This window comes from Pelecanus crispus, chromosome 2, assembly GCF_030463565.1.
Source record: "Pelecanus crispus isolate bPelCri1 chromosome 2, bPelCri1.pri, whole genome shotgun sequence".
In the NCBI taxonomy this organism is placed as follows: domain Eukaryota; kingdom Metazoa; phylum Chordata; class Aves; order Pelecaniformes; family Pelecanidae; genus Pelecanus; species Pelecanus crispus.
The window spans coordinates 31,327,660-31,349,380 of record NC_134644.1 but is presented as its reverse complement, the minus strand read 5'-3'; the positions used below and the strand labels follow the sequence as shown (position 1 = coordinate 31,349,380).

The 21,721-nt window shown below is 36.2% G+C and overlaps 1 protein-coding gene and 1 non-coding gene across 2 annotated transcripts in view; both read right to left on the bottom strand.

Annotated features, from left to right (window-relative positions):
• Positions 1–21,721, bottom strand: part of PHF14 (PHD finger protein 14) — a 140,869-nt gene that overhangs the window by 40,292 nt on the left and 78,856 nt on the right. The gene's annotated exons all lie outside the window — the stretch shown is intronic.
• LOC142593087 (U1 spliceosomal RNA) lies at positions 10,660–10,823 on the bottom strand. The gene has a single exon (XR_012830888.1). It is a non-coding gene; the product is annotated as a U1 spliceosomal RNA (small nuclear RNA).

Sequence of the window (21,721 nt, the reverse complement as noted above, 5' to 3'; positions counted from 1 at the left end):
TTCAGGCTGCTCTGAAGCAGCGTGTGCCCTAGACATGCCCGTAGAAAAATCTGCACAGGGAACAGCGTGTGCCCTAGACATGCCCGTAGAAAAATCTGCACAGGGAACCCACAATCCGACCCTCAGCATCAACCACTTTGCCTGCCTGATCCCAAAGCAGGCTAAAAAGGCTTCGGATTCTGTTGATGATAATAGTCACAGAGTATCTTCCCAACAAAATTATCTCTTGTACAAACTGTGTGTAATTAAGACAATCTATCACTGAAGTCAACAGCATAAACTCAGTAAAAATGTTTATATTTTATATATTACACAATTTCTTTTTATTGTAAGTACTGTCACTCACTGTATTGTAAGAACAGTGTACTCTTTCTTAAGTACTACATACTAACACTAACATACCACTAATCTTTCCGGTAATAATACTACTTCAGATTTTATTATTTTGTTTATTTTTTACAGAAAAGTAGGTGAAGTAATTTTTGTGGGTTGGCTCTTTATCACTGGGGAGAGATGACTTCTGAAAAGAAAAATCTAAATTTCATTGCAATGTCTTAAGTTTTAACACTCGGCAGTCACCATCAGGTGAGCCAACTGCAAAGGCACTGGACTGCATGGCTTTCATGCTGCTGTTAAAGAAAATGCAGGCCTAAGCCACTAAGTTAGCAACCAGTTATTGATGGTTTACTGATATCTGTGAAGCATTTAGAACCTCCTCTGTGATGTCAATATGTTCAAATTGAAGCATCACCATCACAGTGCCACAAAATGAGCCAAAGTAGGAATTCTGTTTTCATGCTCAGCTGCTCTATCAAGCATGTGTCTAATAAATGTGACCTGTCCTGCTGTAGGTAACAGGCTTCATCTAACTATATCAGACTGCTCAGTCTAAAACACAGATTCAGAGCTAACAGATGGGTATTTTTCCCTTCCTTTTTAAAGTAATTTCTTCTTCAAGACATTTATAGGGTTTTTTCCTCCCAAAACTCCCACTCCTAGAAACCTTAAAACTGTAACAGTTCTACTGTTAGCCAGTCAAGTCTCTATAGCATCACATAGAACCTCTTCACCAAACTGCCATGTATCATAGCCCAGGTCAAAATCTGTGATGCACTTGCTGCTATGACTGAGAAACATAGAAATCAATTAACATCAGGTTTTACTTATGGTTTAGCTTGAGAAGATTAATGGCACTATTGAAACTTCATTGCTTATTGGAACACTGTGTCCAGAGAACAAAGGGAGGTGTAAGTAGTCTCTTATCACTGTTACCATTTAAAAATTACAGAAGAATTGACTACTACTTAATTGCAAATGCTACAAAAAGCTATATCATGGCTTTGGAAGAGGAAACCTTAGCTTGTCAGAGGAACTGCTAGGCAGAATCCTGCAGGTGACTGTCATGAAAGGGAAGGTTACTAAGTAAGAAAGGGATGATTTTTAAAAGAAAATCTACTCAGAGCTCAGAGAAACACATCATCCCATTGTACAGGAGACGAGGAAATCCAGCAGGTCTGTTTGCTTAACCAAGAAGCTTCTTACTCAACTAGATATGCAAAATGAGTGATGGAAACACATAAGAAATGGAAAGAAGTACAAGTCACACAGGAGTATTAAAAGGTTGCTCGAGCCCTTAGGGACAAAATTCAGAAGGCATAACCCCAGATGGATCCAACAAGAAACAGAAAATAGTTCTACAAGAATGTTAGCAATGAAAGGAAGTTCAGTATTGATTGGATTTCAACAGATAACACAGAAGGAGCTGATGTACTTGATGCCTTTGTGCTCAAAGCCTCAGTCTGCATGGTGAAAACTTGCTCTCAGACTTCTGTGTCTACCAGCGTGACCTGGGAAAGAGAAGGATAGCCAACAGCAGCAAAGCAATAAGTCAGGGTCTACTCTGTCTCAATATATTTAAATCCAAGGGGATTATCCAATGGTTCTGAACAGGACGCTTGTTACCTCTGTCAGGCTCCTGTGTAAGATCATGACAATCAAGGAAGGTCTCTGACAACTGAAAAATGCTAAGACAAGCTCATCTTAAAGAGTTAAGACATGCCCATTAAAAAAAGGTAGTAAGTAGGACCTAGGAAATCACAGGCTGGTCAGCTTCACCTCTGCCTTGGGAAAGATCAAGGAGCATGTCCTCTCAGGATCCATCTTCAAACACATGAAGGACAAGCAAGTAACCCTGAGCAAGCAGCAAAGATTTAACATGGGTAGACGAGTTGGTCATGTTTGAAATGACCATGATGAAATGATTGGCTATGCGAAAGAGGGAAGAGCAGTGGTGGTAACATACCAAAGCGTATTCATCATAAGGCTTTTTAAAGTCTCCTACAGCATTTTCCTTACCAAGTTAAGTACAAGGCTGGATGAATGGGCTGGAAGCCAGTTGGACTGCTGGAATCAAAGAACAAAAGAAAATAGCTTGATATCTAGAGGGGTGTCCAATAACAGACAAAGTACCACAGTGGGTGATTTTGGGGCTAACAAAATTCATTAAAAAAATCATCATAATGCCACAAAATTCAACCTCTGCAACTTCAAGAACAATGCTAAGTTAGGAAGGGTGGCAGACACATAGAACAGTAAAGCTTCAATCCAAAATTTGCTTGAGAAACTTGAGGACTAGACCAGCAGATAATCTTGGGAGTTCATTGAGAAGTAGTATGAAATTTTGGATGGAGGGGGGATAAGTCCATGCATCAGTGCAGACTGAGAAACAACTGGCTGAGCTGCCCTTGGCCCTGCTAAAAGGACCTGGGGTTTACAATGAATGTCAAACTCGGTACGATTCAATGAAAGCAGGACCAGCAAATGAACAGAGGTTATTATTCCTCTCTACTCAGAGCTAATGAGACTCTGCCTAAAATGCTGTAACTAGTTTCAGGCCAACCACTTCGAGAGAGATGAGAAAACAGAGTCCAATTAACAGCTACCAAGACGGCAGGGGACCTGCAGCATACAGCCTACATGGAGAGGATGAGGGAGCTGGCTTTATTTAGTCTGGGAAAGAGCACGCTAAGGGGCAAGGTGGGGGAAATCAAGCTGCAACCCACAACCACCTGAAGGGCTGTTACACAGACAGCACAGCCAAACTCCTCTCACTCACAACCGATGACACCACACAGGCTCACAGCGACAACCCGCAGCTTGGGAGGTTCAGAGTGGACATTAGCAGATGCTTTTTCATTACAAGGAACAGTGGAGTGAGCTCAGGGGGTACTCAGGACTCAGCTGTACGGAAACAGTCAAGCAAGAAGTTATGATAATTTGTTCTCAATATTCTAAAAGCTTTCATTTCAGGTATTAGAAGAGTAATCCCTACTTCAGCTACTATTTTTAAGTATTGCTGATTCTTATGATTAGGATGGGAAGCAGCTATGTTGAAAAAAACCTGTGATGCTCAGTGCCTGGGTCAGTAGCGGATTTCTGTCACTTACAAGGAATAAGAAGTTTGCTTCCCAGCCGTCCCAGACAGCATCTGACTGTCCACATGCCAACAGTAGATTTCTAAGTGGTGTCCAAGATTGATTTAGAATCAGTCATGTTGTGCACCAATAGTAAAATATTGTGCTCTGACGCCATCCTAAAATTCAACGGTATTTGCCACAGTAAAGGCCCTTTTATTTGATTGAAAGGTGATTTTATATTCTACTGAAACCTAGATACTATAAACATTTCACCAAGTAAAAGCCAGGAAAGTTTATGTGGGTAAGTTTTATAACTATGAGCATATCTAAAGCATATTTGTAGCCATCAAAATATAAAAACCCAGAAAACTAGTATTATTCATGTATATTTACAACTCCACAATAAACAACTTTACACATGAGTAAAGTAAGTCAGCAAAGTATGGAAAATGTAATGCATTCACTTGCATAGTACACACACATCCCTGTATTTTAAAATACACATCTTAACACTGAACCTTTTTTTTTTTTTTAAAGGCCAGGAAGTTTTTCAAACTGATTGACAGACACAGAAGGGCTGGAAAGATGTGTTTCAAAATATATTTGCTTAACTTACAAGGCAAACATTTCATATATTCCATTATAATTTCATAATTCATTTTCAGTCTTCATTTTTAAAACTTTCTAAAACAAAAATGACAGGTCTCTAAGCAGAAAAGGACTAAGAATAGCATAAATCTGAAATACAGAAAAACAGGAATTACAGTTTTCTTTCAAAGTAGGTCTGGAGCATGCAATATTTAGTAGTAGTTTCTTCAAATGAAGCCAAAAGTCAACCAATATGTATAAGCAACAGATATATTTACATTTATATCATAATCAAGCTATATACAAAAAGCATCATACAGCACTTCTGAAAAGAACTATTTACACAAAGGATTTAGAACAGTTGTTGTAACATGGTTGTTCTATGCCATGGCTGAAAGCATGCATGCCAATAAAATTCAGATATCATACATAAATCTTAAAAGCAATGACAAAGACTAGTTGTATTATATACAAATATCTGTTAATTAATAGCATTTAAGACAATGCCAGAAGTTTGTTAAAAGTATATTAAGAAGATGGCCTATTTGTAGAACCCTGGGCTAAGTATTATATAAAACATTTCCAAGAGAACTAAAAAAATCAGTGAAATAATAGCATGATACACATTGTATTATGTTTACTTAATATTTTTCTCAAATAATATAAAAAAGGGCCCTCAACAAAATTATTTCATTATGACAAAAATGGAAGTCAAGTAAGAGAGTTTTTGCAGATTTTTCGCAATGTCGTTACCACATAAGTGTATTCTTGAATGTTACTTTCAGTAGGTACATCAAAAACTTAGTGGTGACAAAGCATGAAGTGTGGTTTGTTTCAACAGAATCAAAAGATGCAGTAACTTTTTTAGATAGAAAAACAGTATTTTATTTGTAATATATATTCTTATATTACATCTTGGCAATAAAATCTATATGAAACAAAACCTAACGCAAAACAAACCAGTAGGGTGAACTGATGCCTCACCCTATGCCACGCTGGGTGTAAGGTGAATCAAAGTATTTTTCAATTTTACCAGTTTCCTAAACTTTTGTTACTGCTGTTGTTGGGCACTTTCAGCCAGATCTGTTCCATGGTGCAGTTCCCCTTGCAACCCATCAGCAAACTCAGCATTTAGTCCAGGCAGAAACAAAACTGCTTTTAAAAGCAATTATTAACAGGTTTAAATTCAATTCAAACAACACACCTATATAAGTTTCTGTCTTCAGAACATGAATTTAGGGAGAAAAATATGAAATAAAGGAAGACTATGTCATTCTGCATGACTTTGGAACTACAGAGAGTAGATTTGGCCTTGTGCCTTATTAATGGTCATGGTCATTCTGAAATGCCCTTGCACCCCCCCCTATTCCTTTTCACTATTTTTTTCTTCTCAAAAAGAAAACACCACAGAATGTGAATGCATCAACCCATTGGAATGATGGACATACAAAAGGTAAAAATGATGGACACAAAGAAGTTAGAGAATTTGATTTCAAGAAAACTGCAAAGTGCTTGAATCTGTGACTGTGATTAACTGATTTCTGAAATCTCTCCTTTCCCACTTGTTTTCAGAGAACAGAGGAAAATAAAAATATTCCAAATGAGGCCTTGACTATTTTATGTATTTTTAAATTAATTGGTCAAGATAGATTAAAGATGCCATGTAACATCAAAGTAAATATATAAAAATTTAAAACACGGAATTATGGAAAAAAAAAACTTGTTTATGGAGGATTACTAATCAGTATATATTTGATTAGTTCAGTCATATACCCAACATTTTTCTGCATTTAGAATAAAGTGTTTCTAAGTATGCAAACTGCATACATTGTAACTGTAATTATATAAGCAATGTCAATTACAGTTTAGCACTGTTTTTTCATTAATGCTTGCTGTTCATAATCTTTTTTTTAAAAAATATTTTCTTGTTCAGTTAGGAGCTTTACTAATATTTTGATTAGTCAGTAAAAATGATTCAGCAGAATCAGTCTTGATCTTTTTGTTGTACTTGTGTTAGAGATTTCTGTATATCACAGCGATGTATATGAACATAAACACCTTAGAGGCAAATTTGTCCAGCTTGTGTTCTGTGCCTCTTAACTTGTAAGAAATTTTGACAGAAGCTGTTTTAAATAACAGTTTATCTCCGATGACACTGCACATGCTGATGCTCAAATGTACCACTGGGAAGCTAACAGAAAGGGAAAAAACAACCCCCAAAACACCTTGAGGGAAGACTGGGGATGACAAAGGTCTTCTATCCATGCATTTTCACTATTTTCAAAATAATGTATCAGTATCAAAGAGAACTTTTATGATCATAAAAAATATCCTCTGCCACTTATACCAATAAAGTAGCTGAAAATTTACTAAGATGTCATTTTCCAGTCACCCACTCCCCATCTCAGCTTCACTGACTTGACCATAGCAAACCTCTCCTTTCCACATAGGATTCTTATCCACAACCCCCTCTCCCGGCTCTTTAAACAGTTTCAGTATCTCCCCTCCTCTGACCACCATCCACATGGTTTTCTTGTGCCAATGTCTTTCTCTAACCAGCCTTACTTCCCTCTTTCAAGTCCTGGAGCTTGAAAAGTCTGGATTTTGCTGCCTCTCCACATGAGCTTACCACTGTCTCCCAATTCTGTTTCTGCACATTTACCATCCAAACTCAGGTCCTCCAGCCCACCAGCCTCAATCCCACCATGATCTGTGAATGTGGCCACGAGTACCAGTCTTTTCGGCCACGCAACCAGAACTCACGGGTTCATCTGTTTCTAACCTAACACCCTGTTTCATAAGTACATCTGCATGACTTTGGCTTAGCTTAATGACGAACAAGTTAAGATGCCGTAGTACAAAAGCAAACTTTGCTAGGTAAGAAAAAAATTTCATGGTGTCTGTTATTTGAAATGGTGTACAGCAGTGACTCAAGACCAGGGAGGGGGCGGCGTAGAGGTAAGCTGTGGCATGGGGGGAAGAACATAAAACTCCTGAGAAGACAGTGGAGAATCTGAAGATGGCAATTCAGCAAGATCAGGACCAGCCTGGTCCAATGAACAACAGAGGCTGACACATCTTCATCTTACCAATGACTGTCTGGCCAGCAATGATTCATCAGACATCTGCATTGGGCATGATATTCATACTAAAGCTTAGCCCAGCAACATGCTAGTCTTCACCATAAGTGAATATATAATTGCTTGTGTATTCTTGAGTTATGTATATCCTGCTCACATCTCTCCGTGCATGACAAAAGATGACTGAAGTGACCCAGAAGAGGGAGAGTTACACACCTGCCAAAGTTCACTGCCTCATTTTATTCTTCTCAGCTAGTGCAGCACTTGTGCACTGCACATCTGAATCAAACAGACTTCAAATTACCAGCCACTGACACCATCGTTGAGCTCTTTGTTCTCAATCCACATTTCTTTTCTTTGCACATCCTGTAGCAACTTAGTGCTGTAACTGCAGGGATAAGCATGCTCATCTGGCCCACAGCACACTCAAAGCATAGATGACAAAAGATCTAAAAACTGCTGTACCAAGTCTCTGGTAGTTACAAGGAAACTATTCCTCTCACAATATTCTTAAAGGCTTCCAATTTTCCAGATTTCATCAGATTGACATGGATAGGTTTCTTCTCTATACTTGGGAAAGAAAGGAAGGTCTTTGCCAAAATTCAATTTACTGATCAAAGCCTTGAATTCGCTTTTCTTCTTAAATGCCTATGTGTGTATGTTTGTTGCAGGGGGGCGGGGAACACCCGGGCAAGACAGTAGACTTGCCCAAATCTCAGATTAACAATTTTGCCTAAAAACATCCAGACTAATAAATACACAAGAGAGACAGAGAATTTTGAATCCAAGTGGTTAAAGTTCTACAAGTAATAAGAAACTGAAAATGGGGTCTGGTGCTGCAATTATTACCACTGCCCAGCATATCTAACTTTCATCTGTACCAATGCCAGTTCAAATTCTTTGCTAAGTTTCAGTCATGGACATTTTGTTTGAACATTACACCATTTCTCCTTTCACTGCCTGTAAGTCAGTATTTCATAATACAATCATTGTATGGAATATGCGTCATTCATGATTCTTGATGAAATGGAGTGGTGAGCTTTCACTATTTCAGAAACAAAAATAATAATATGAATTTAAAAGAAATTAATTGAAACTGCCATTCTAAAAGAAGAACCAAACTTTCATAAGAAAATGCTTCTTAAAAGAAATGTAATTAAACATTAACTTTAAGTTTATCCAGCAATGACTTCTCTAACGAATTCCAGAAAATTTTTCCCCTTGTTGACAATAACAGACACAGAAAGCCTCAAATACGATGACCAACAGAAGCTGAAGCACTATTTTTCCCAAAGCCCTGGTGCCCAAGACAGACAGAATTCTTTTGTGTGTTTGAACAATGAAAATGTTACATACATCTTATGAAATAGCAAAATGAAAAATAACATGCTAAGAACATTCCCATTTCTGGGGCTGGCAGAGAACATTAAATACACTCAAGCTACTGAAAAAGGCAACTGCAGCAATATTTTACTAGAAACACAGTTTTTCTTTTTCTTCAAGTAACTTCTTAAATATATGCATTAAGCTCATTGTCAATTAATAAATTTTGCTTAAGGTGACAAGAGTTACATTTTGAACTTTATCATTTTAACTTATAAAACCCACCAGCTTCATGTAAACATTTCTACACATATTTGTCAGAGAAAATGTACTTCAAAAATTTATAATATGGATCACTACTGAAAATACTGTGCTGCTTAATTTCAGAATTTTATCAATCTTCATTACTAAAAAAGCTAATTATCACCTCATATACATGGTTTAATATAAAATTTAAATGCAAAAAATAAAGGGAGCACAGGAATTTTTATAAAGCATCTCATGGAACTGTGGAAACTAATTTTGAATGAAATATTAAGGTATTTTCATAATTGGAATGAGACAATTAAGATATTTACGTAGAACTAAGTATATAAACTATTAACTGAAGTTTCAATATAAAGGTCTTGGGTCTTTTTAAAAATATAACCTTACACGTTTTCTATGATAAGCAGGACCAACTGAAAAAAGGAAAAATGTTTAGGTACCAAGTATTATATACTGTAAACTTAATTCACCTTTCCTTTCCCAAAAGATTCAAAACATACACTGCTATAAATACCCGGCTATCAAATGGGCCAGCACAAGCTAATGATTTTTTTTTTTTAAGGTGTCATTTTCTTTCAGAAGAATCTGGAGCAAGTGACAGCAAACAGGAACACAGGACATGCCCAGCACTGTTTGTTATCTCTTACGTTGACCGCTCCACATACGCGCACACATGTGCACACACAGATATACTTATCAACAGGCTATACACAGATATGAGCTACTACCTACAACGTGAAAGAGAGGCCATAATGGTTTTGGTATAGCTTAGAAATTAATGCCTAACTAGCAAAAACTGTTCAAGGAACTAGGATCTGTATCAGAAAAAAAATTTACTATTAGTACTCTTCTGTCACTCCACAGAAAGCCACCTCATGTATTCCCACTTTTGTTCGGAATGAAGGGGGGGATCTTAACTCTTAGCACTAACTGCACCCACTACCCCACTTTGTGGGGTACCCCACCATCCACCAGAGAAGATGCAAAGGATAACTGACAATCCTCCTGCCTTCATGTTCTCTGTCCCTCAAAAAAGGGACATTACCCCTCTAGTGTAACACCACTAGACCTTCTCTCCTAGCACTTCGTAGTCAAGAGAGAATGTAGAGTTTCAGCTATGACATTGTCATTTATTATTTTCTGCAGTTGAAAGGAATTAGCACACAGCCCTTCACAGCTCATTCTTGGGAGGTTCTGTGTCTCTCAGTCCACTGCCAGGATACATGATACAGCTCTTCTAAGGCAATTACTTTGGAAACATTTGGAAAGGGCACTTTTCAGAGAAAGCAGAGGAAGGGGTTGGAACCGTGGATGTCTTGTCTTAATTTACATAGAGGTGACTGATGAGGAAGGGTGGAGCCCTCAACAAAGTGATAAAACTTTCAACAAAAAACTAAAAGCATTAGCATTGGTAGTTCCCCAGTGTGTTGCTCAATGAAGGAATCCTTTAAACTACAACTACAACAAGGTCTTCCTGAGACATGGATTTAATAAGCATGAAGTAAGAATGAAATAAGCATTATTAAGTAGTGTCCTTAATGGCTCAGTATATTGACCACAGGAAGATGTTTCTTTTATAACAAACTAAGTTTTGCCTGTTATACACAATACAAGATTTTAATTCTTTACCTTTATGGACAATAAATATGCTTTTTCCCTTCACTCAGCACTGGTGAAAACACATCTGGAGCACTGGAGCACTGTGTCCAGTTTTGGGCTCCCCAGCACAAAACAGACAATGGAATTACTGGAGTAAGTCCAGCAAAGGGATCATGAAGATGACTAAGGGACTGGCATATCTGTCATAAAAGGAGAGGCTGAGAGGGCTGGGATTGTTTAGTCTGGAGAAGGGAAGGCTCAGTGAGAATCTTCTCAGTGTGTATAAATATCTGATCGGGGAAGAAAACAGAGCCAGTCATAGAATCATAGAATAGTTTGGGTTGGAAGGTACCTTTAAAGGTCATCTAGTCCAGTCCCCGAAAAGCCGGGGAACAGCATGAACGCAGTCCCTCACTACCACAAATTATGCAGTCGAGTTTCCCACATTTGGGGAAATCGCAGGGGTCAGCACACGCGGAGTGCAGCAGATGAGCCTTGCCCTGGGAAAACCACCTGCCTGATCATGGTGTCTCCCCTGCCAGGTAAGTATGTCTTCTTAGTAGCGTCCACTGAAAGGACAAGAGGCAGCAGGCACAAACTGAAATAAAGAAAGCTTTGTTTAAACATAAGAAGAATCTTTTTTGTACTGTGAGGAGGGACAAACAACAGAACAAGCTGCCCAGAGAGGTTGCAGACTCCATCCTTGGCGATATTCAAAACCCAGCTCGACACTGCCCTTAGTAACACGCTCTATCTGACCTTGTTTGGAGCAAGAGGGCTGGGGATTAGACCAGCTCTTGCCTCTTCCAATCTCAACTATTCTGTAATTCTGCTTTTAATAAAAGCAGAAATGGTTTAGACAAGTCTTTCAGAATTAAACAACATTAAAGTCCTGCAGTTTACTTATTGTTCTTTAATGCAAAAAACTAAGATTACCACTGGAGTTTTAAAAGCCCGCTGGTTTTCTTATCTCTTTTTCACAGCAAGTGTTATTAAAAGAACTGTCAGTAGGTACCAGCAGACAACAGGCTGTTTTTATGTAAATTTAAACAATTTTTACTAAGACTGGTTCCAAAGTAACATTTTTTTTTTCATCTGCTCTGTTTCTTAAGATAGTAAACTGCTGCTTTCCCACTTTTTATACACCAGTACTTGCATAATCTCTCCAAAATGTACAAAAACTTTAATGAAATATTACTGGACTGATTCACATCACACAACTGGACTACTAAAACTAGCACTATTGATTTTACTCATGAAAACCTAAGATCTTAACATATATTACATTTGCTTTCAAAGAAGGAGATTCTAAATATTTTTTTCCTCAAGTGCTTTTCTTAACATCCCTCCACAGACTCATACATTTGGCAGTTACAAACAGTCCTCATCAAGCCAGAAAAAGCTAAAAGTTGCTCTCTTTTCCTGTCATTTACTACAAAACAGTCTTCAATACTGAAGCAAACAGCTTTATAAATAAGGTTATCCCTGCCACAATTTCTCATACTGTTACTGAATCCCATTTGTTATTCTTTCTGAACATCTTAAAAAATCAACTATACCTTTCCAGTGCTGATTTTTTGGTCACATTTTGTACCATCCTCAAATCTTTCCTCTTCTCAATTTCAGCATCATCAAATGGTAATGCAAAACATACAGTCAGTAAGTTACATCCGCAATAGTTTCTAGACCGGAATTCCTTCTTGCCTCCATGTGAAATTTCAGGGTTTTGTTCGTTACTTCGAGGTTTACAGAACTAGAAATCTGATTTCTCCTCTATTCATTAGTCATTTACATTCCTCTCTGCCTACTTAGCCCTTCTTTTATCTCATTTTCTTTTCTCAGTTTCCCAGAAGCTCCCTCTTGAGCAGTGTTTCCATACTTTCACCTTTTTCTCAAAATACTTTTTAAAATATAATTGAAATAGAAATATAATTTAAATATCCTAAATGTCTCAAAACCAGCTGATGTTCTCAAATAAAAATTGCTCTGCACTTGCACAGATTCTTGACAATTAAATCATCTATGTGCTCAGTTGCACCTACTTAATGTTTAGTTCAATAAAACACACCTCACTTCCAGAAAATTCTTCTGCACACCTCCTCATGTAGTCTGAGTTTCTATACACAAGTTAAAGGACAGCCAATTCAGAAATGCATATAGACTCCATTAACTCAAAAATGGCCCTACAAAAGAAACAACAGTCAAATGCACAATTTCAATGGACTTCACAATTTCGTAAAGACGGGGTTTAAAGATTAATTTTTTAATTTGAATTGCCTTTCACCAGGCATAAACCACAAGTCTGTGCTCCTACTTGGTTGTGCTAATCAGCATGCTCTCCGTTATACGCAAAAATGCAGACAACAGTCTCATCCATTCCCTTGTATGTTTTATTCACCTAGATTGCTGAGCGGAGATGGGAATGGTTAAATAAGCATTCCGTATCACAAGGTCCAAAGAGACTTCCATTTTGAGGCCTAGGAAGGCTTAGTACAGGCATACTTAATAGAACAGAAGATTTAACTCCTCTCCTCTATTTCCCTATGTAGCGACATCAGCACCAGGCATAATTTGTCTCTGACTTTTAGTAACAAGAACACTTAGAAAGCTCTTCAAATTTATGAGATTTTTAAACCCAAGGATAAACCTTGGCTGCAGTTTACACTGAAGTGTGCACTTTTATTCATACAATATTTTCTTACCAAATTATAATCAAGTTTCTGCTATGCAATTTTGGTGCTGCTATTGCTAGCTTTTATTGCTGTATTAAATTGTTAGCAAACAACGAAAGGCTGCCAAAACAATTTCATCACATCTATTTCATTTTTAATAGCCTTTTGTAAGAAACAGCTCTGAAATTATTGTTTACATATTATGGTCAAATAAACGTCAGCAAATTGTATCATTTAGGTTACTGCCATTAGGATTTTTACAATTATTTCAGCCTTTATTAGAACATTATTTTTTAGAATTTACTAAGTTTGCTATCAGTCCACTGCTATCACTGAATTATACTTGTATTTACCTTCTATCTACTCAAGCTAAAACAGAGCAATACGTCAATTTTTAAGTATCAGTACTATATTCCCCTTTGGCTATCACTACTATTTGAGCTTCCTCTCAAAACCACAAAAAACTCATCAAAACTTTTTTAGCATATGTGGGATGTTGAAGCCACACAGTTTTTGTAAGACACATCTTACCCCTAAAAAACAATTGTACATATTAGCTTTCAGAAAAAGTAGGAAGTTAGCTGTCTGTGTTCACTTTTAGCTGTATTTGATTTTGGTTTTAGATTTCAATTAAACGAACTGAGGATCTCTGCCCAGAACTTAAGATTATTCTGAATTTGTCAAAGCCAGCATGCCTTCTTGAACAACCAATAAATAATGTGACAGCAAACATGTTCCAAAATATATATTTTCTCTCAAGTAAGTTACTGTATGACTGAAATTCTATGTTTATTTCCAGTGACTCCAAACTAAAATATTTTATTCATATTTACATGCCCCCTAAGGGAAACAGAATGACTTACAATGACAGCAACCATCATCCAACACATTAAAACTGGATGGAAGAAGGGTAAAATAAATGAGGTGCCAAACTTCATACATCCTTAAGAAAACAAAAGCAAAACTGTGTTTTTCAACGATAAAATTATACACTGTGCTAGAAACAAGCAAGGCTTTTTTCATCAGTTCTGAAACAGGAAATCAAAAGCCGCCAAAGGATGCATGAACCACACTTTAGACAAGTAATTCTTCTGTCCAACCATTCTTACAGGTATTACTTTAGATGCAGACAAGCTCCTGTATGACATCAATGGGTAGCAGATTTCTGTTTTCTCACTCCATAAAAATTTATCCTTTGCCAAGTGACAAGTGCTGACCTTTCAGTGTACTATGTCTGCTCATGCTTTGCTCCTTTCTACAATCGTTTCTAGTAATATACAGCAAAAATGACAAGCAGAAACAAGTGTACTGTGTGTACTGTGCTGTACAGCTGATGTGTAAAGGTCTCTGTGATTGCTAATTAGAAAGGATGCTTTACTGAATTATCATACCTGGTATGCAATTACTGCAAAGCAACAATGTAAATTAACCTTACAGAACAAGGTGATCAATATTGATGCTGGAGATATGTACATTTCCCTTCCCCCCAAACCAGTAAAATCCAATGTCAGAAACAGTGTACATTTAGAACGGCTTTGTTTTTGTCTTTAACAGAGATTTCTGTAATAGAATTCAAATGCTTGGCCACCCTTCCTCTACTTGCCTAACCTAACTTTTGTTTCTTTTTAATAAAGAAAAAGGAAAGTCAGCAAAACAAAATGTCACCATTAAATCATTTCACAGCATTTTGTGTCAGAAATGTAATGGAAAATGTGCACATCATGGGAAAGGTTACTGTTCTTCCAGAACATCTTTTCACTTGGTTCAGGGCTCATCCTTCTACATAACTGTGCAGGCACTACTGATGGTTGTTCTCCCTGGGCTTAATTTGGCAGTTGAAGGATTGTGGCATTTTCAGGAAACCACAGTACAGTGATTTTAGTGGTTACCCAGCTGAAAGTGATGCTATGATTTAGAATAATTACTCTGTTTATGTGCGATGGTAAAAGTCAGTTACTACACCATACTCCAATGTCAGCTTACACTTTACTGCATATTTCCCTAATATGGCATCTCATCAGATCTCAAAGCCAGAATTAGAGGGATTTATTGTTCTTGTAAGTACACATGCTATACAATAGCATTACTATACTTAGTTCAACTGACAATTCGGGGTGGGCACGGGACAGAGACGGACTGAAAATAAAACATCAGTTCAGCCAGTTAATTAAAGAACTGCAAATTAATTTACGCTTGACCTTTGCATTGTTACAACCAGTCATATGAAAAAGGGAACAGACCCGTATTAGTCCCTGCTAAAACCTTTTAGCTATCCTTGAAGAAAATATAAGCTATTTTTCTTGCATATCCTTTCCACAGCCTTTGTTCTCAAAACTAAGTGAAGTCACTAGGCCTTCGTCAAGATGAAGTCAGAGACAGGCTTAAAAATTTAGCTGTAACCTTATTCAAGACAGCATGGCAAAATTCTTAAATTGCATTTTTCTCATCTCCACATGACAACAATATCCAAAGAGCATTTGTTCAAATTACAACATTAAAAAAAAAAAAAACCACCAAACAAAAAAAACCACTTTAAGGCAAAGAGCAAGTATTTTAAAAATCCATTCAAGGGTAAATGTTTACAAAAAAAATCTGAAGAAGAAGAATGAGGTGGTTGTAAAATAATGAAGTGCTACCTGAAACATTAAGCGATACTGAATTCCTGACTTAATATGAAACCTTGTCTTTGGCATTTTAAATGGCCTGAAGCAAATCAGATACAAAAATTTAATTTCATTGAGATAATAATGTAAAGGAATCACACAAAGTATAACTAATAATAACAATCTTAGCTGTTCTAAAGGAGAAGCCAGTTTTACTAATTGTAAGGCAAAGCAAAATCTGAATCTAACCTTGGATATGGTATAGATGACAAACATTTTAAAACACAAATTAATCAAACTAAAATAAAAACAAACAAAAATTTAAAAATCAAGTAAAAGAAAATAACAAAATTATTAATATGGCAGAAAAAATATTAAAAACACAGAATTCTATTTTACAAATTCCTAAGATTTGCTTACAGAAAAAAAAAAGTATGGTAGTCTAGATTATTCAATCTGTCATTTCAATGGCCACACCAATAGGGAACTAAAGTAAGACATGTGACACTAGACAAAACGAAAAAATCTAGTGGACATCAAAATTATGCTGAAATATATACAAACAACAAATAAAACCTATAACTCTATTCCTTTCCCCCAAAACCAGAGACATTACATTCTATAAAAAGACTAATATTAACTTTCACCATTCTCAAATTATCTATTTAGATGTTATTACATGCAAATTATTTCAGCTACCTCAAAACAAAGTTCAATAATAAAACTGAATTTCTCCTGTAACATACGCTGAAAAGAAAAAAGCAGTCTTTACCAAATCATAACACTGAAGAGGCTTTACGACAAGAGCTTTTTTTCCATTTTTCGTTGTTTATGGTTTTAGAAGTATATTCTCCAGTAAGTAGCTCTGAAATATCTTAGGCTATAGAATTATTAAGCTAAAAAGAACAGAAGTATCCCATATACATGTAGATTATCTACAGCCTCTCAGGTAGTAACACCATATGGAAAATTGTTGATTTAGACCCAAATTAGCAACCAGTTGCATGCAACTTTGCTCCATTGATTTATTAATGAAAACTTGTGCTATATGCCATTTTCATCATGTGAAGAATAACTATGGTCAGTGCTGAGAAAAGTGACTCAAAATCCTTAAGCTCCCTGTACCTCTAACTGCTTTTCATGTATGGGATTCTTTGGTAATGTAAAACATACTCTCGCATTACTTCAAGATAAAATTTGTTTTGAATACTGTAGTTGAAGTTGTGGACCCAAACCTCAGGCCTCGTACTATCAAAACCCCACAATGATTAACTAACTACAGATCAAAGACTTGTAAAAGTATTGGGCAGCTGTACCAAAAGTGAGAAAAAAAAAATGTGTGTAATAATAAGAATCACTGTTTTGCATATTAAGATTTCTTACTCAAATAGTCCATAATTTACATTATGGTTCTGTGGACAGACATTTACTTCAGAAGACTAACTGCACAGTTGTTCACTTGACACTGATTGTGACAAGTCAAAACTGATGCTGCAACACAGCATTTAAATGGTTATTGTCTTCTACTGTGGTCTTCTACCACATTATTTTAATACCTGACCATGAACATTCTCAGGTTATACATTTCATAACTATTAATTTCAGTTTCATAACTTCTGTAGCAATGGCTCAGCTTAACGATGCAAACAACTAAACTGATAAAGAATTTGACATTTGTTTTCTAAGCATCCTATACTAGGAAATACTCTGATGTGATAACCTTGCTGCACTGAAAGTGACTGAAGCAGTTTGGCCAGAATGATGGAGTATCTGACAAATTGAAATGCCGACTGAATTGAATTATTTGATGCAAGTTTGATGCTGTAAGAAAAAACTCTTAAGAATGCCCACAAAAATAAGAAGACACTGACCCCATCAAGATAGATATTTTTGCAGCCATAACCTGTTACTGGTAACCAGACTGGGAAATAGTTTGGTATGTCATCAGCCTCCCCTCTGCTGTCACAGGTGATGTGATTTCATATTCTCTGCATCTTTTTCCATTAAAGTAATTTTAGTCTTCTGAAGAGGTACCTCACTCAATGACCGCTTTATCTAAAGAACTCACTCATTACTTACAGCAAAGATAATTATGACAACTTCGCATTTTATTTTTTTATTTTATAAATTCTTCCGAATCCTAGGAGTTATAGAAGATAAAAAGGTGCAAAGGTCTCTGATGCATGTATCTGCTAAGGCAACCAGAAAAATAATATACAAATCCTGAAACACATAGCTGCTTTGGTAACAGATGACAACTGCCAAATATAGTTTCAAGCTGTAATGTACAAATCCATGACTGCAGCACAGACTTGATCAAGCAGCTGTAACTGAAGGAGAGAAAAGGATAACTGTATTTTAAAAATTCACTGATCAAAAAAATGGTAAAATACTACTTGGTAGTAGAAAACAAAGTAACCCTGTAGAAAGAATTGCTTGAAATTCTTACTTACAAGTGGTTATCTTGTTACATGCTTCTGAAGTTCATAACACCAGTACACAAGCTTTTCAGATCAGCAGACTTCAATGCTAAGAACTTCTGACAATTAAACACCTGAACCAAACTTGTACCTGAAGAGTTCATAAACTACCACTGTTCACAAAGGTTCTACAGATTAAAGCCCAGTATACAAGAGCTTAGGAGTCATTGGTCTACAACTGTAAAAAGATCTAACATGAAACTTCAAGGAGGTTTGACTGACAGATCACTGAACAGTCCAAGAAATAACATAAAGAAAAACATTTTGGGGATGCATACACCGATTCCCCCCCGCCAATCACCTGGTAAGAGGAACACTAACAAACCTTGCCAAATATCACAATAATACTCCAACAGTGGTTTAGAACTTTCATAACACTGAAGAGAAATAAACATGCATTTTTTCCTCTATTCTAGATCCTGGAAAAAAAAAAATGCTACTTCACAATGTTTTAACAGGAAAGGCCATTAAATACAAAAAAAAGGAAATTCACAGAAATCGTGCCTTTTTCCTGGGGGCAGGGGGGAAGGTCATCCTTTGCTGTATCTGCATTTGATCAGAAAGCACAGGTAGGCAGAATAACCCTTCATGCAGTTTTACTCCTTTCTTCAAAATGAAGGCTCAATGCTAAGCTTTACACAAAAATAACATTAGATGGTCCTGTGCATATCCCAACCTAGCTTTCCCAATTCTGATAATGCAGAATTGAATGGAAACAACTCTTAATCATGGCAGTATCTCCAAAATTTCAGTTTTGGGTCACTCCTACACAGACTATCTTTAAGATAGTTCCTTCAAGATCATACAACATCAAGAATCAAACCAAAGCAGAAATGGAACACAAAATCAGTATCCAAAGACCTGAACTTCTATTCTTTAAGTGGCTTAAATTTCCTTAAGAGTTAACCAGCAAAACAATCAGGGGAAAAAATAATCTGGGCTTCAATTCAGATTCTGCTGTCTTATTTCAGGAAAATAACAGACAAATGTACTAAAGAATTCCTCTAGGTACCAGGTAAATAGATTGGTTCCCAATTAACAGAAAATTCAAGAGTCCGCCATGGACTTTTTGCAGTACAACTTCAAATGTTCCAGGCATGCGTAGCTTTAGGTAGCTGGGTAGCCCAAATGCAAATGTGCCTAGCACTCTGCTTCTAAAGAAGCCCTGAATGATGGCAGTATGAGTCTTGCTACCAGACCTATGCCTGACTTTTAGGTACTTCACAAGAGAGCTTCACAATGCCTACAGCTTTTTTTGAATGTCTGCCCTAGCACATGAATTTACTGAAAACGAAACATCTGTGGTATTTTACAGTAAAATGAAATGCAGCATAGGTAATTCAGTTTGAATAAAGTCCACTGTGAATAAAAAAATGTGCATTTGCCCTTGTATGTATTATCCTGCTATCTAGCATAAAAAGAAACACTTTTTAGAAGGCAATAAAATGAGGTAAATGACAGGAAAAAATCATCTATCAGGTAACTTAAGCAATTAAAAAAGTTAATACGCAGAATTAATCCCTGTAAATTATATAGCAGAAATACACTACACAACTGAACGTTAAGTTTCATTTCATTCAAGTAGTTCATTCCAATAAAATAATGCATTTGTAATCCTCTGTAAAACATAAGATTGTTGCAAATTGTGGCTGAATTAACTAACATTTTCCTTGTGATTAATCTCTACATTAGCAGCCTTAAACTTCTGAAACTACTGTAAATCATAGGCTTTCAATTACTATGATGGATTGTTAATTTTGTTGCAGTGCATTTAAAGCAATTAGCAATTAATGTGCTTGTTCTGGTATAAACTTCAGCTCATGCAGAGCTTCAAAACTAGCAGCTAACAGATAAGGAAGAAATCCTTAACTTGAAGGCTGGCATGCCCCTCTGCATGGAAGCGTAAGAAACAAAAATGCAAAGATGAACATATACAAGACATGCAATTAAGGAAATATAGCGAATAACAGTTTCAGAGAGAAAATTTCCAGATTCAGCAAAGCCTATCTAGAACATACTTTCTGTCAAAACCAGAATTAAGTAGATCACTTTGTGCAGCTAAGGACTCAATCCTTTATACAGCATAAATTATTATCCTACATTTGATACATACATTTGTAGCACCAGAATTACAGATGTTGCATACATTTTAAAGATTTTCAGTTATAGTATGATTTGGTGACTCAAAGTTATGACAAATCTTATAGTCAATTTTACTCAAGAGTTTTTTTCTTTAGTAAATATGACACTGCATATTTTTTCTTCTCTCTCCCTTCCTACTCCTCACCTTCCCCTTTCAGGCCTGCCTTGATACACCGACTGCACATGCAGAACATTACACTTGCTTGAAATGTGAGACTTAGTACATTGGGAAAAAGAAACACTTTCACAATTGCTTATTTCCTAGTAAACATCTGCATTAAAAATAAATACTAAATACATCCTTAATAATTTGCTTTGCAGCTTTACGCTTTTTGAATACTTTATAACCAGCATTCAAATCTATGTTTCCAAAAAATTCTATTCTATATTCTTTCAAATACATGACCTTAGTCTATTTTACCCTCTCTGTAATGCTGAAGTAATAATTTTCCCTCAGTTGCTGCAAATCAAACGAAATGGAAAATTCTAACTTAATTGACAATAAAGCACAGAAATTCAATACACAAAACTATAAAAGAATGTATTACTATATGCTTGCTCTAAATTGTGGGATGAAGAAGTATAATGCTTTTTCAGAGATTTCTTTAACCTCGTCAAATATGATCTTGCCCCATACGTAAACAATATTCTAATTTTAATCTGCTTTTCTCAAATCTAGTATTGAGATATCAATTTTAGCTAATGCGCTATACTCCTAAACATTACCCAAGCACATCTTAAAGCCAACAACTGAAGCTATAATATTTATTTTTTTAATAGCGGCAGCTGAGAGCTGGATTATTTTTTTGGGAAGAGGCCATTTCTTTAGACGTGAAGTCATTTAGAAGTCTTCCTTTGGAAGATTTTACACTAGATTAGCCTGTGCATTCTTCTTTAAAAAACTGTTCTACATATCAAAATAAAATACACAATTTCTCTTAATTTTTTCTTTTGCCAAAACAGAATAGACAGTAATGCTAGAAGCACTTTGTGTCTACAGTGGCACAATCACTTACTCTGAAGTATGGTGCAAGATGGAGGGCAAGCTTTACCTATTGCATGTTGAGCCACCTGAAATATACTTCCTCATCCATGTTTCTCCTAGATATGGTTAAGTTCTAAAGGGAGCTATTAGGGAGCTATTTTTAAAGATTTGCATGTGGCCTCACAAAAAAGGAGATACTTATGAATCAAGCAATTCCTTTGCAAGAGCTATCATTCTAAGTGATTCATGCAAGACTGTAAATAGGCACTCAGGAAACCTATTTAATGTCTCAACTATGTAAACCTTTAGAATATTCACAAAATGAAACAAAAGAAAAGCATCATTACATAATGTTTTCTAAACCAAACGGTAGTCGTCACCTCTAAAAACAAATACATCCTTTAAAATTACATTCTGAGTTTGTTAGAAAATTTATCTTTCATATCAAGCTTTAGAAACTCCTGTATTTCAAACTATGTCTTCAATTTCAAGCAAATATTTTCAATACTTGATTACTCCTTAAGATTGAGCGGTATATTGTTATAGGTACCCTCTGGTTTCACAAT